Genomic DNA, 6,148 nt, shown 5'->3' on the forward strand with positions numbered 1-6,148 from the left:
ACACCTGGGCGTCGCGCCCCGCCCTCTGCCCCGCCCCCCGACGGACGGGCAGGTGAGCGCCGGCCAATGGGAGACGCGACTGGAAGTGAAGGTGGGAGGGCGGAGGCGCGCGGGGGCGGGCCAAACCCTCGGCCAGGAAGTGGGGGGGCGGGTCCCGAAGAGTAAACTCCTGACTGGGCCGGGCCAAGGGGGGTGGTCTCCCCCCCGGGGCCGGGAAGGCTACCTAGGTCTCCGCGTGGCCCCAGAGCCAGCCCTACCGGGCTTTCGCCGGCCCCTAACCTAGGTGGGGGATGCCCGGGGCAGTGCAACTTCCCTCAACCCCCTGGGAAAGGGGGCTGGAGACGCCCGCGACCCTGGAGCCGGATGGGAGTTGTAGTCCCCTCTCTCCCTGGGATGCCGCCCGCGCTTGGCACACACCCTCCCCCAATCCCCTCCGCAAGAGGTAGGGGGGGAACCTCGCTAGTTTCTGATTTCATTTTATTTGTGTCGTTACAGCCGACTAGGAAGGCAAGTAGGCGAGGCAGGGATGGTTACACCCATTTGGCAGATGGACATACTGAGGCTTGGGAAGGACGAAGGTGAATGGAGAAGCCCTGGAGTGGGGCTGGGCTGGCAACTCCACCACAGGCTTTTTAAGCATAGGCGAGAGCGAGGCCTGCGGCTGGCCTGGAACACGGAGGCCAAGGAGAGGTGGAAGCTGGGCTGGAGGAGGTGGTTGAGGGGAGGGCCTGATTCTATCCAGTGGCATTTCTGATTTCTGCCCAGCTGTCTCCAGCTGGGCTGGACCAGACGCCATGGGACTGTGGGCCTGTCCAAGAGGAGGGATCAAAGGGTGGGGCATTTTAGTGGCTTTAGACAACAAATTCTTCCATTAAAAGATCTCTTTGGGGATTTGCCTCCCCCCTCAGACTGAGACCTCCTGGAGTCCAGACGGTCAGGTTGAGGGAGGAGGCGCCCCGTGAATGTCTCTGGAGCTGAACTGGGACTCCCTGGCGATACACAGGGGACTTTCTGACTCATCTCCCCTTTGGTCTCCTCGGAGACCTGCCCTGTGGCTTCCCTGTGCCCTGCGTCTGTGAAATGGAGTGGGCTGTCTCACCCAAGTCAGTCAGGTGACAGAAGGGAGGCAGGATTCAAACCCAGATCTGGGGATCTCTTCACTGCCTCTGTCCCCTGGGAGGGAGCAGGGGCTGGTGGTGTTCTGTCACCTGAAGCATTCTGGGCACTCCTCAGGGGGCAGGGCAGGGCAGGGCAGGGGTGGGGCCTGCCCCGCTACAGGCCACAGGGGGGCGCCAGAGACCAGAGGAGGGCCAACTGCCCAGGACAGGACCAAGTGCCCATCTCCTAGAGCAGTAGGGGGGAGTGAAAGTGTCCTGGGTGGGAAGATGGGCTACTTCCCGCTGCCGCCCTTGGACACCCTGACTCCCTGACCCCAGGCCGCCACAGCCCCCAGGGGCCAGCAGTCACGGGCCCACTGAGTGAGGCCTCTGGGTCCTGGATCACTCTGCGTGTGACCTCTGGCCAAGTCCCTAAGCCTCTGGGAATGCTGAATTCTCAGGCTATTAAGATTCCATCCCCACAGGGGGGACTGGCTGGCTCAGCCCACCTTATGGTGACCCGAATGCCTGGAACTCCTGCCATTAACTGGGGGGTCCCTGTAAAAACCATCACCATAGGGGCACCCGGCTGTGATGAGCATGCGACTGTTGATCTTGGGGTTGTAAGTTCAAGCCCCACATTGGGTGTAGGGATTGCTTTAAAAAAATAAAAATCTTAGGGTGCCTGGGGGGGCTCAGTCAGTTAAGCGAACTCTTGACTCTTGACTCAGGTCACAATCTCACAGTTTGTGAGTTAGAGCCCCGCATCCAGCTCTGTGCTGACAGCATGCAGCCTGCTTGGGATTCTCCCTGTTCCTTTCTCCCCGCCCCTCCCCTGCTCGCATTCTCTCTCTTTCTAAAAAAATAAATAAAATAAACTTAAAAAAAAAAAAAAAAAGAAAGAAGAATGCTTAAAAAAAATAAAAATCTTAAAAAAAAAAAAAAAAAAGACTCCGTCCCCACATAGCACAGGCAGAGGGGAAACTGAGTCCCACGCAGCAAAAGCGGAGTCCTGCCGAGGCCTGCATGGGGCAGAGCTGGGACTCGGCACTCCCAGCCCATCTGGTACCTGATTCTATTTGGTCCTGTATTTGCTTTTGTCACATCCTTGTTCTCAGCCTCAGTTTCCTTGTCTGTAAAAGGGGGTGGGTTGCCCTGCCCACTCCCCTGCAGCTCCAGGGTCAGAAAGCCTTTCAAGGCTCCGTCTGTGCCCGAACTCCCGCTCCAGCCTCCACAAGCATCCTGTCCTCCAGCCCTGACAGTCGCAAGTTCTTGTACGAGGTGCTGCTTTGCCCCAGTAGATCCGGGTCTGTGAGCTTGTGTGAGCCGGACCACCAGGGCCACGGAGACCTTGTCCCAGGGAGCCCTGTGTGGGGGCCAGGATCCTGACCCAGCTCGGCGGGTGCTCAGCGGATGAGTCTGAAGAGGAGACCCCCCCCCCCCCGCACTTCCCCGCTTCCCACTGCCTTCTTGGTCACTGCTTGCGGGAGGCCCGCCCCGGGGCAGGGGCACCTGTTCCCCTCATAACCTTTTCCCCCTGTGAGTCCCTTTGATACTGAAGTGCGGGCACTCTCTCTCACCCAGCCTTGCGGGGCACAGATCACCTCGATAACACCTTACACTCCTATGGTGCGCCTTCGCATTTCAAAGTGACTGTGGATCTGTTATCTTCACAAGGAGGGGTTATTATTACCCTCCCTTAATCGAGTAATACCTGAGGCTGGGGAGGGGGCAGGGGGTGGTGCCAGAGTTCCCTCCTTATCCAGGTTCCAGGCCAGTGCCCGGCTGGGGAAGGGCAGGGCGTAGCGCCCAGATCCCGGGGACAGGGGCGAGGAAAACCGAACTGCGGTGAACTTGACATGGTCTTCTGTGAAGGGCCTTGGATGGTGAGACCCAGGCCTAGCAGGGAAAAGAGGCCGCCCGGGTAAGGAGGCCCCAGGTGAGTGGCAGGGAACCCAGCTTCTTCGACCCCCAGAGCACAGCCCTCTGGGTCTGGGAGGGGACCGGAAGCGAGAGACAGGCTCCAGGGTCTCTGGCATTCACAGCCACATCATGGGCGTCCCAAGCCTGGTCCGTGGCTCCCCTTTCCCCAAGGTCGAGTGAGATTCAGAGGACCACCTGCTCAGGAGGCCATTCTCGGCAGATGGTCCTGAAGGGCTCGCTAGAGTGGCAGACTGCCCTTGCCCTTGGCCCCGGCAGAAGCAGTGACCCACTCCTTCCCCAGATGAGAGGCTGGCTGCGGGGTCACACAGCCATGCCTACTGTTGACTGACATGTGGCCTTGGGCAAGTCCCTCTCCGGGCCACCGTCTGTGCCCAAGGGAGAACTGCCCAGCTCGGGTGTGAGGGGCAAATGGTACACAGAATGGCCACCGATGTCGCTGGAGCACGTCTGATGGGAAGAGAGTGTGGTTGGGGTTGGTGGGGGTGGGGAGGCAGAGCTCACGGAAAGCCGTGCCTCGCTGCTCGGGCACTCGGGTTCTATTTCACCGTGTGTCTATTGGGGTGGCTTTGGGGGAAGGCCTGATAGAAATGGTGGGGTCGAGGGTCCCCACTCCCCGAGCTAGTCTTGGCAGCCCCACGTGCCCGCTCCCCCGCCCTCCCCAGCACACCAGGGGTGTGTCCTTTGAAAAGTCCAAAGCTCCAAATGGGTGGACATATGGTGATTTCATCATCCTGGTTTTTCCTTCCAAAAACCTTGTCTGTGCTGCTCCAACACGCTATAGGGGCTCCCACGCTCCACGGCGGCTGCAGCCCCACGTGGTTTTATAATTATCAATCCCTCTGGGCGCACAGGAAGCCAGGCCCCGAGCCCCCTTGGCCACCGTCCCTCTGGCCCCTGGGCGCCACCCCGTCTGCGAGCTGCTTCAGGGAAGGGTGGGTCCTGCCTGCTTTGTTCTGGGAGTTGGGTGGGGTGCTAGGCTCCCTGCACCCACTCTTACCAACCCCCCCCCCCGATCAAACACGGTGGGTTAATGGAGCTGGTACCCCAGGGGCCCCCACCTCTGTGAAGCTGGGGTCATCGCATTTGGCGCAGGAAGAAATAGTCTCAAGAGAGGAGAGGCAGAGTTCCAGAAAGTGGCAGAGTGGATTCTAACTGGGACTGTCTGACCCGAGGCCTGACTTCTGTGTGCTTTCTCAGCTGGTGTTTGTGTCTTATTTATTTATAATTTTTATGTTTATTTTTTGAGAGAGAGCACGCGTGTATGTGAGAGAGCAGGGAAGGGGCAGAGAGAGAGAGAGGGAGACACAGAATCGGAAGCAGGCTCCAGGCTCGGAGCTGCCAGCACAGAGCCTGACGCGGGGCTCGAACTCACGAACTGCGAGATCCTGATCTGAGCCGAAGTCGGATGCTTAACCAACTGAGCCACCCAGGCGCCCTTTATGTTTTATTTTTGAGAGAGAGGGAGGGAGGGAGGGGCAGAGAGAGGGAGAAAGAATCCCAAGCAGGTTCCGCACTGTCAGCACAGAGCCTGACCTGGGGCTGGAACCCACGAACTGTGAGATCATGACCTGAGCAGAGATCAAGAGTCGGACGCTTAACTGACTGAGCCTTCAAGGCCCTGGGCTGGAGTGACAGCATTTAACCTCCAGTGTGGGTTTCTCAAACACGAGTCTATAGCTCAGACTTGGGGGCACAGCGAGGTGTGTCCTTTTTCAAAGCTACTTTCGGGGGTACCTGGGTGGCTCAGTCGGTTAAGCGTCCGATTCTTGGTTTCAGCTCAGGTCATGATCTGAGATCGTGAGGTTCATGACATCGAGCCCCGAGTCGGGCTCTGTGCTGACAGTGCAGAGCCTGCTTGAGATTCTCGCTCACCTCTCTGCCTCTCCCCTGGGCTCTGTCTCAAAATAAATATTTTTATTTTTTTTATTAGTTTTTAATGTGTATTTATGAGAGAGAGAGACAGACAGACATAACACGTGGGGGAGGGGCAGAGAGAGAGAGAGAGAGAGAGAGGGAGACACAGAATCCAAAGCAGGCTCCAGGCTTTGAGCTGTCAGCACAGAGCCCGATGCGGGGCTCGAACTCACGAATTGCAAGATCAAGACCTGAGTCGAAGTCGGATACTTAACCAACTGAGCCCCCCAAGCACCCCAAAATAAACATTTAAAGGCTACTTTCGAGAGCTCGTGCTCTGGAGTTGGGCAGCCTGCGTTTGAGTCCCACACCTCTATGCTTGCTTTCCCGGTCCTCCTGAGTCTCCAGTTCCTGGCTGTGAAATGGGGAATAGTAACCTACTGGGTCATGAAGGTCAAGGCAAACCTGAGCGGTTAACTGGGGGGCTGGCGAGCCCCTGCTCCCTCAGCTACCGGCCATCAGACAGGACGTCCGCCACACGAGCTGCAGCATACAACCTGGCCCTCAAAACCCATGGGCACCTGTTTGTGTCCTGCCTTTGTCACAGATGCGCCGGCCCGGAGCTGTCTCCACCCTGACTGCGCCTAAAACGTCCCAGCTTCCATGGCGCATCAGCTCCCGATTTGTCGCCCTTCCCTCTGCCGGTACCATCAGTCCCCCGGTCTGACGCTGGCCGGCCCCACCCTTCATAATTGTGCTTTTGTCGCCAGTGTGTCTGCTGGGTCTGTCTCCAGAGCGCGGGCTTCACGGTCTCTGAACCACCCCGGGGCTTAGCGTGGGGCGCAGTAAGCCCTTGTCTCCTTGACCCCTCCCAGTGCCTAGAATCCAAGGCCAGGGAGGGGCCCCGGTTGGAGGAGCGGAGAAGGTCGTAGAAAGCAGGCACTTTCACCCCAGCCCCTTGGGGGCCGGCCTCGTCCTCAGTCCCCAGAACTTTCCCTGACTTCTCCCCCTCCATCCTCCCCCCACAAATCAACTCTGCCCGTGCAGCCCCCACCTGACACAAGGAAAGGGGGGTCGTCAGCCCCATTAGAGGCCTCGCTCTATGGGGCAAGGACCACCTCTGCACCCTGTCAGGCTTGCCAATCTGTCCCCGCTGGCACCTCGGCCCTCCAGATGCCCTGCCGGTGTCCCAGCCGCCGCTGTGGGGTGCAGGCCCCGGGAAGAGACGACGAAGCACCAAAAGCCACCTTCGG

This window comes from Prionailurus bengalensis, chromosome D1 (assembly GCF_016509475.1).
Source record: "Prionailurus bengalensis isolate Pbe53 chromosome D1, Fcat_Pben_1.1_paternal_pri, whole genome shotgun sequence".
Taxonomy (NCBI): Eukaryota; Metazoa; Chordata; class Mammalia; order Carnivora; family Felidae; genus Prionailurus; species Prionailurus bengalensis.